The 10,433-nt window shown below is 39.3% G+C and overlaps 1 pseudogene; it reads right to left on the reverse strand.

Moving 5' to 3' along the window:
* Positions 1–704: 704 nt before the first annotated feature.
* On the reverse strand, positions 705–6,696 carry LOC122688518 (annotated as a pseudogene).
* Between the last annotated feature and the right edge of the window lie 3,737 nt (positions 6,697–10,433).

Here is a 10,433-nt window from a genome sequence, read left to right on the forward strand (position 1 = left end):
ACCTCTTTCATATAAACTCTGGGCAAGATCAGAGGCTTCCCTTGGGCAAGTGCATCCACGTGGGTGATCCTTTCAAAAGTCATTTCTCAGATTACTATTGCCTTTGGGTCTCATTGTCATGAGCCCCACTATTTTTCAAAACTAAATGTTTGGGGGCTCATATCTCAGGTGTAGATTTTAAAAGTTGGGGTGCTGGATGTGGGGCTCAAACCTTTTACTCTGCAGTGAGAAGCTTCTGATGGGGGTCCATACACTAGGGGTGGGCTTTATGGCAAGATGGCATCTCAGCTTCTCCTACCCACTTTGATGTGATTTTTCTTCCTAGTTCACCAGCTATGTGGCCATTGCTTAGCTAGTTTTTAGGTTTTTCTCAGAGCAAATTCTTCAGTATGTCACTGTAGATCCAATGTGTCTATAAGAGTTCAGGATCCTTCTGTTTCCATCTTGAACTGGCAATGTCAATATTTTGATTTCCTCTCTGACTGATTTACTAAATCCTCTTATCATTTTAAGTGAGTCTGTACATTCTTTTGCATTATCTATGAGGCAGCTTTTTATCTGTAAATATTTTTTTCCTGATTTCACAGTCTTAATAACTTTCCTCCCATCTTTTTTTTCTTGTTTGTATTTCAGTGCCTCTTTGATCAGATCTTTATTCAAATTGAACGGTCCGAATGATTAGACCTTTATGGAATAAATAAATTTTAGTTTATACAGCAAGCTGCTTCTGTGGATTTGATTTCTTCTGGCTTCTTTTCAGCTGGTGGTTTCTTGGCAGCTCCAGCGTTTTTTCCCACCAAAGCTTTTTGACACCAACACTCTTCTTCCTTCACTACCACTGGCTTCTTGCCTGGAACACCCTTCCTATCTGATTTGGCTGCTAGGGATGCCTTATCTCCTTGGAGTCTGTGATTCTTGATCTGGCAAATAATGATGTTTCAGTGCCTGATTTTTGCATATGAATTTAGTTCCAACATGATTCTCAGGTTTTTCAGTGGATTCTTCTGTATGAGTCTGTGATGAATCTTCTTATGTGGTGCTTGGAGGTGTCTTTGGATCTCTGAGCGTTTTTCAGACTCCGCTAAGGTCTGTATTGAGCATCTTATGTATGGGGAGGTTGCAGTCACTCTTCAGGAAGGCAACTTTACACCAAGTGCCATGCACATCATCTCACTTGTGGAAAGCACTTTCAGTCCAAGCGCAGTAACACCAGGAGTAAATTTCAGAATGTTCAGTTTACTTATTTATTGTGGTTATTCAGTCACTCAGTCATGTCTCTTTGCAACCCATGGACTGCAGCATGCCAGGCTTCCCTGTCTTTCACTATCTCCTGGATTTGCTCAAACTCATGTCCATTGAGTCAATAATGCCATTCAGCCATCTCACCCTCAGTAGTCTCCTTCTCCTGCCCTCAATCTTTCCCAGCATTGGGGTTTTTTCAATGAGTTGGCTCTTCACATCAGATGGCCAAAGTATTGGAGTTTCAGCACCGGTCCTTCCAATGGATATTCAGGGCTGATTTCCTTTAAGATTGACTAGTTGGATCTCCTTTCAGTTCAAGGGACTCTCAAGAGTCTTCTCTAACACCACAGTTCAAAAGTATCAATACTTTGGTGCTCAGCTTTCTTTATAGTCCAACTCTCACATTCATACATGACTACTGGAAAAACCATAGCTTTGACTATATGGACCTTTGTTGGCAAAGTGATCTCTGCTTTTTAATATGCTGTATAGGTTTGTCATAGCTTTTCTTCCAAGGAGGAAGCGTCTTTTAATTTCATGGCTGCAGTTACTGTCTGATGTGATTTTAGAGCCCAAGAAAATAAAGTCTGTCACTGTTTCCATTTTTCCCATCTATTTGCCCTGAATATAGTGATTATAAGAATGTTTCTGAAGGATTCTCTGTGCTCAATACAGTGTTGTTGTTGTTTAGCTACTAAATCATGTCTGACTTTTTTGTGACCCCGTGGACTGTAGCCAGCCAGGATCCTCTGTCCACGGGATCTCCCAGGCAAGAATACTGGAATGGGTTGCCATTTTTTTCTCCAGGGTGTCTTCCTGACCCAGAGATCGAACCCACATCTCTGGGATTGGCAGGTGAATTCTTTACCACTGAGCCATCAGGGAAGCTCTCAATACAATGGCATCTTTTCATTTTGCATTGCCAGCTCTCATTTGCTGGGAGCTTTTTTGATATCATTCCAGGCCCTAAGTTTCTTAAGAAGCAAGATAGCCTTCTTGGTCTTCTAGTAGCCTTCAGCTTTATCTTCACCCCCAAACAAAGTTCAGAAATTCCTCAGTATGATGACCTTTAGACAGGACTAGCACTAGCAAAGGCAGAAATAGAGCCCTGCGTATGGCATTTTGCTTCTGCGCTGATTGCTCTGTGGGTACCAGTGGTGTCAGGTTTTAGTCAATGCAAATATATAGCCCCAGGACACACATTTCCAAAAGCCTCTTGGCCATAACCATGAGCTAAACACCCAGTACCTTGTAAATAATACTGTGGATCAGCTTGAACCTTTGTGGCATCCTTTGCATATTCTTTCTAAGACACACACTTATCTCTCTCTTCAAAGGAAAGAATGGGCTTATGCAGGCTTGATTATGGAGGAAACAGGAAGATCGTATCCGTCTGAAGGAGAGTGAATTTGTTGGCAATTCCAACCCAGAATTCTTGATGGCTACCTGGGGAACCGGAACCAACATTAGAATTAAAACAAACAATAAGTAAAAAGTTCCTCAAAATTTGGGAATTGGACCAATGACCAGATGAAAATAAGTTGGCTTCTCGTGAGTATGTTCTGGGGTGACAGCCTGGATCCCAGAGAATTTTTTTATACGTTGTCTTTATGGACAGGCATTACTTGCTCTGTGTACTGAGCTGGCATGAAAGTATAGCAGTAATTAGGATATGCTGTATTTTGTCTCTTGATCTCTAAGCCCACGGTTTACTCATGGGCAGAATGGTGACAGTTTGATGATAATTTTCTGCTCGTATGAAAAAGCTAATTCTTTATTATGGTAATATCAATCCATCAACCATGGGCTGAGCAGGGCTGTGAAGAACAGTTTTCAGGTTAAGCAATTATAGCATCTTGGTGACAAGATATTTGACAGAAACCACGTTTCTGTTACATTAAGGCATCTGAGTTCACTTCTATTAAAAGCATGGCTTTCTCTTATTTCTTAAAATACATTATTATACTAAGTCACTTTTCAGCATCCCCAATTTCTCTTGAATTTGATGAGTGAATGTCTGCCTTAAAATACTCATAGTAACACATTCTTTGTTTCGCAGCCCCCAGAGAACAGTATGTTTTAATTCACATATACATTATATAAATATCTGCTCATCTTGGTTTTTCTGCATGAAAAGGATTGATATTTGTTCCACTAAGGAAACGAAACCAACACACTCAAAGTCTGGGTGCAGGTATATTAGCATTTCAAAGGTTCAAGTGTCATAACTGGTTTAACTAGACAACGCCATAACTTAAATTTTGGAGAACTGCCTGGAAGGAAGATCAATTCTGCATTTGAATGAATTCAAATAAATCGAACACCATGTATCTGCACTCAGCATATCCCTGCTAGGGTCTCTACAAATTATTTGCAATCAAACTCTTTCTTAAACTTGTTTGAAAAGAGGCATAAATTTGTCATTTTTATTAAACTGAAAGATTTGTCCTTACAGAGTTATGAAAATATTTTGTGTCCATAAAAGTACTTAATGTTGACATGCTACTTTTCAATTTCTTCCTTGGTGTAATTAGTAAAATTTTTAACTTTAATTATAAAGGTTTTCATTTTGTTTGGGAGATGGAGAAAGTGAATATATGGTATATAATGCTTAGAGTCAGAATGATCAATGGTAGTGAAGAAAGCATACCAAATACTAAGTCATGTGTATATCTAATGTTTCTGCAAATGGATAAGAAATTGGTCTTTTAAGGGAAATCTACGAAGCTAAGGAATTGGGGATGACTATTTAGTACTTAAAAATCATTTTTCATCTATTCTGAATCTTAGGATGAGGCAAGATGCTGATGTAGTGTTATAATATTCAGAAAATATGTAGATGAAAAGCTGACACATATAAGATCTCACACTTAAAGGCATTCTGTTTAAAGAATAAAATCCACAAAACAGTTTTTCAGGTTAAAAATAAATTTATAGAACTTGTTTTTTTCCTTTTACTTCAAGTCTCTCTTTGGTAATCTAGTTTCAATGTAAAACATTCTATCTTTTTCTTCATTTAAAATATAAAATATGATAAATTTATTTAAGAAAACACCAGAATTAGAGGAAATTATCCCACATGATGATGACCATCAGAGCTGCCACATTGCACAACTGTCGTTGGAATTGTTCACATAGAAAATGGCAGCCCTGCTGAGCAACTAGGCATGAAAGGAGCTCCCTGGTGCTGGGCAAGGCCCTGCAGCCTCCATGAGGGCTGTGAATTTCTCATCTTTTGTATCAAGTACATAAAGAGGAGGACTTGAAACTTTTCAGCTGAGCAACTAGGCATGAAAGGAGCTCCCTGGTGCTGGGCAAGGCCCTGTAGCCTCCATGAGGGCTGTGAATTTCTCATCTTTTGTAACAAGTACATAAAGCCTAGGACTTGAAACTTTTCACTAGTTTGCACCCCCACCCCCACTATTGACAGCTCTTTAAAATATCCGAGTATCTCCTCCATCTCCCTGCAGGTGATTAACCTAATTGGTTTTCCTGTTATTGTGTCCAAGGGAAGATGCAATACAGAGCCTTTAAGAGGAACTACATTCCTTTCTTGTTAAAGATAAAAGAATGGGAACAATAAACCCAGGATTCTTCAGCCACCCTATGTGGACCATTGTCACATGTTCTTGCTTGGCATCACAGACAACCCTGCGTCAAGATCCTCATTTCCAATGTGATACACAACCACTGTTGACATTGGTTAGTCTAGGAGATGGCAGATCGTAGCCCATATTATTGGTTAAAGGATGAATCCCTTTTCTACTAGATGAATCCCTATTCTACTAGATGAATCCCTATTCTACTAGAATAGGTACCTGCAGGCCTATTCTAGTAGATTCATTACAACTTATTGGTGGACTCATGGAATCAAGTACCTATCTGTAAAGTGAGGATAATTCTTTCTTGCCTAATGTTGCGATTCTATAATGTATTAATATATTAATTCTTGACTGATCTCAGATCTCCTCTTGTTGGTCTTAAATTTGGGTTCCCAGAGGAAGTTCATACATACTTATGTATATGTGTGTATACATACCTGTATATACACATATGTGTATCTATATATACACATTTATATACGTATTTTCAATTTTAGTTATGAACAGAACTTTCGTAAGTTTTTTATGGCAATGACTTTGAATCCTTTCAATTTATGATATATTAGTGATTGAAGAGTTCTCTACATTTTTACCTTTTTTTTCTGCCATCTCCTGTGTCCCAGTTGCATGTTTTCCAGTAACATTTTTGTCTTATGTAAGTACAATTATGTTAACTAGGTGTTAATGAGAGATGTTTGAACAAAGGGTCTGATAATAGAAAACTTGGGGGAAAGTGCATATTATTCCATGTTAAGGACATCTTCTATAAAAATTATATCTGTACTGATCATATTTTCTAGGGGTGAGTGATCACACAAAAAGTCCTTTGATTGCTTCCCTTGTGATTTTAAATATGTAGCAAATTGATAGTGTTAGATAGAAAGATATTTGGGAGATTTGGGACATAAATTGAAACTGTACTTTAAGGACTCTAAACTGCAACAAAAATGAGGCTCAAGTGGTTATTTTTCCCTAAATGAATAGCAAGCCCATAGAAAATAAACATGGATATCTAAAACCCTAATGGCCCTTCAGAATCACAATTCTGATTGGCTGTGTAACAAAGTCTTTTGGGGATTACATTCTCCAGATTTTAAACTTATAAAGAAAAGCAGCAAATCACAGCATCAGTCAGATATGTGAACTACTAGTTTAAGGCAGTTGATATTTCAATATTAGATTGCATTCCGTTACTTTAGATGATGTCATGTCTTCCAGAAGCTGGGTTTTCATTGATTGTTGTGACAAAAGTAAATAGTGAACAAACATAAATATGGAATAGGAAATGAGGGTGGCAGCATCTGATCTGATACCATGATCTGATAAGAAGTTCCAGGAGCACAAATTCATTTGATGTGTAATTTGTGGCCTTTTAAAAATGAAATACATTTTTTTCTTTTAATGTATGTGTATTGTTTATTCAGAAGGTTGCTAAGTTGTTAAGGCATAAATTATTAAGTTGTCTGAACCTAAGAACTTCATAAACAGAATGATTAGGTTTGCTTTTGGGCTGTCAAACATCATGGGGATGTTACTGAGACACTAAGCATCTTATAAACCAAAGGAGTCTGGGAACCTCTGAATTACACAGTTTTTTTTTTTTTTAATTTGACATTGTTGAATTGTTTGGATCTGTTGTTTTTCTTTGAAAATAACCAACAAAGGCCAAGTGATACTCTTAGAAGGCTCTTTGGGGGCTGTGCACATGGTGTATAGACTATGGCTAAATATTCATCATATCACCAGTCTCTAGCAACAAATTGAGGCAGGGTTTTCTTATTAGGTAGCTGAGTCACATGTTTTACTTTCCATTACTCCCACTTCTGGCATGTGATTGATGAGGCTGCTCCATGGTAGACATCAGCTCAGTTCAGTTGCTCAGTGGTGTCCGACTCTTTGCGACCCCATGAATTGCAGCACGCCAGACCTCCCTGTCCATCACCAACTCCCGGAGTTTACTCAAACTCATGCCCATCGAGTCTGTGATGCCATCCAGCCATCTCATCCTCTGTCGTCCCCTTCTCCTGCCCCCAATCCCTCCCAGCATCAGGGTCTTTTCCAATGAGTCAACTCTTCACATCAGGTGGCCAAAGTATTGGAGTTTCAGCTTCAACATCAGTCCTTCCAATGAACACCCAGGACTGATCTCCTTTAGTATGGACTGGTTGGATCTCCTTGCAGTCCAAGGGACCCTCAAGGGTCTTCTCCAACACCACAGTTCAAAAGCATCAATTTTTCAGCACTCAGATTTCTTCACAGTCCAACTTTCACATCCAGACATGACCACTGGAAACACCATAGCCTTGACCAGACGGACCTTTGTTGGCAAAGTAATGTCTCTGCTTTTTAATATGCTGTCTAGGTTGGTCATAACTTTCCTTCCAAGGAGTAAGCGTCTTTTAATTTCATGGCTGCAGTCACCATCTGCAGTGATTTTGGAGCCCCCAAAAATAAAATCTGGCACTGTTTCCACTGTCTCCCCATCAATTTCCCATGAAGTGATGGGACCAGATGCTATGATCTTAGTTTTCTGAATGTGGGGCTTTAAGCCAACTTTTTCACTCTCCTCTTTCACTTTCATCAAGAGGCTTTTTGGTTCCGCCTCACTTTCTGCCATAAGGGTGGTGTCATCTGCATATCTGAGGTTATTGATATTTCTCCTGGAAATCTTAATTCCAGCTTGTGCTTCTCCCAGCCCAGCATTTCTCATGATGTACTCTGCATATAAGTTAAATAAGCAGGGTGACAATATACAGCCTTGACATACTCCTTTTCCTATTTGGAACCAGTCTGTTGTTCCATGCCCAGTTCTAACTGTTGCTTCCTGACCTGCATACAGGTCAAGAGGCAGGTCAGGTGGTCTGGTATTCCCATCTCCTTCAGAATTTTCCACAGTTTATTGTGATCCACACAGTCAAAGGCTTTGGCGTAGTCAATAAAGCAGAAATAGATGTTTTTCTGGAACTCTCTTGCTTTTTCGATGATCCAGTGGATATTGGCAATTTGATCTCTGGTTCCTCTGCCTTTTCTAAAACCAGCTTGAACATCTGGAAGTTCTCGGTTCATGAATTGCTGAAGCCTGGCTTGGAGAATTTTGAGCATTACTTTACTAGCGTGTGAGATGAGTGCAATTGTGCAGTAGTTTGAGCATTCTTTGGGATTGCCTTTCTTAAGGATTGGAATGAAAACGGAACATTTCCAGTCCTGTGGCCACTGCTGAGTTTTCCAAATTTGCTGGCATATTGAGTGCAGCACTTTCACAGCATCATCTTTCCGGATTTGAAATAGCTCAACTGGAATTCCATCACATCCACTAGCTTTGTTTGTAGTGATGCTTCCTAAGGCCCACTTGACTTCACATTCCAGGATGTCTGGCTCTAGGTGAGTTATCACACCATTGTGATTATCTGGGTCATGGAGATCTTTTTTGTACAGTTCTTCTGTGTATTCTTGCCACCTCTTCTTAATATCTTCTGCTTCTGTTAAGTCCATACCATTTCTTTCCTTTATTGAGCCCATCTTTGCATGAAATGTTCCCTTGGTATCTCTAATTTTCTTGAAGAGATCTCTAGTCTTTCCCATTCTGTTGTTTTCCTCTATTTCTTTGCATTGATTGCTGAGGAAGACTTTCTTTTCTCTCCTGGCTATTCTTTGGAACTCTGCATTCAAATAGGAATATCTTTCCTTTTCTCCTTTGCTTTTTGCTTCTCTTCTTTTCACAGCTCTTTGTAAGGCCTCCTCAGACAACCATTTTGCCTTTTTGCATTTCTTTTCTATGGGGATGGTCTTGATCCCTGTCTCCTGTAAAATAGAAATTCCTTATTAGGAAGGTGCTTAGAGATTTGGTTCTGAGAAGCGCAACTATAAGGAACCCCATGGACTGCAGCACACCAGGCTTCCCTGTCCTTCACTATGTCCCAGAGTTTGCTCAACTCATGTCCATTGAGTCAGTCATGCCATCCAACCATCTCGTCCTCTGTTGCCCCCTTCTCCTCCTGCCCTCACTCTTTCCCAGCATCAGGGTCTTTTCCAATGAGTTGGTGCTTAGCATCAGGTGGCCGAAGTATTGGAGCTTCAGCTTCAGCATCAGTCCTTCCAATGAATATTCTGGTTTTATTTCCTTTAGGATTGACTGGTTTGATTTCCTTGCTGTCAAGGAGGTATAAATGGAAAACCATTGCACATTGCTTGATGAAGGAATTGTTACATCTTGGTGTGGGTTGATTCATTCTTGGATAAACCTGAGAACATGAAAATTATGCTAACCTTGGTCCTCATTTCACAGAGTGTGAAAAGTATCTTATATCTCTGGGGCAGCAATATGGAGCCAATTAGCAGTCACTGTTCCTCTAGCCCATCAAAAAGTCCTCATTCTTCAGCATGCAGCTCAAATTCCATTTTGTTCCTAAGCTTCTCCTTAATCTCCCAAATGAAGTTAGTCAAAGTTACCTTGGGTACTCATTTGTATCAGTGTTCCTTATGGTTTATATGTGTTTCCCCTAGTTTGTAAATTCATGAAAAATAGAAACATACTTAAACCTTTGTCCAGTTGTCCTGATGAGCTTTAAAATCTCAGCAGTAGCCACAGACTCGATGACTTTTTTTGTTCTTGTTTTAAAAACATATCATTAACATATTATGATTGTGTCCATTGTAACTTCTTAACCTTATGACTTTCATATAATAATTCTATAACACATCAGGCTAAATGGATGTGGCCATGGCTGACTGAGTGGGAAGGTTCTGGTTGCCCCCACTGTGGTAAGGCACTAATATTGTAGCAAATCTGTAACCCATGGATAGCAAAACCAGTACACCCTAGTATATTGATTGGTAGGGTTTTTTTTTTTTTTTTGTATTTTGATTACACTAACATCTTTGTGCATAAATTTCTTGGAAGACAATTATAAGCATTGTAAAAAATTTAATGCATAAAATTCACAAAACTCCCATAAAATCCCTAGGTTCTAAAGCTATTGAATTTGCTATTAAATGTTGTTATTGAAGAACTATGCAGAACTTACCAGTAAACCTGTCTTCCTGGGGCTTCTGCCCACAGAGGGATATTTTGAAGTAGAGTCTTTGAAAACTGGGTGTCCCTGGTGACTCAATGTAAAGAAACCACCTGCAATGCAGGAGACACAGGTTGGATCCTTGGGACTGGAAGACTCCCTGGAGAAGGAAATGGCAACCCATTCCAGTATTCTTAACTGGGAAATACCATGGACAGAGGAGCCTGGCAGGCTACCAGGCTGTCTCATGGCTACCTCATGCCAGTCCATGAGGTCACAAGAGTCAGACAAAACTGAGCAACTTAAGAACAACATCGAATGCTAATCTTTTGAGATTTTGTTATCATAATCATTTCCCATTCATGAATTATTTACTGGACTAATATGTGGAGCACAGGTCAGGGAAGTAACACAAATGAATGGACCTGAATCAATCCAGCTCAAGGAATATAATAAGTCATGAGACCATAGTAGTCTGAATCTCATTGTGGTATTCCACTGTTTAAAACCTTCCTGTGGCTGTCCATAAATTCAGAATAAAATCCAAATTCTTCACTATGACTTCATCATTGTATGC

Source organism: Cervus elaphus, chromosome 33, assembly GCF_910594005.1.
Source record: "Cervus elaphus chromosome 33, mCerEla1.1, whole genome shotgun sequence".
NCBI lineage: Eukaryota > Metazoa > Chordata > Mammalia > Artiodactyla > Cervidae > Cervus > Cervus elaphus.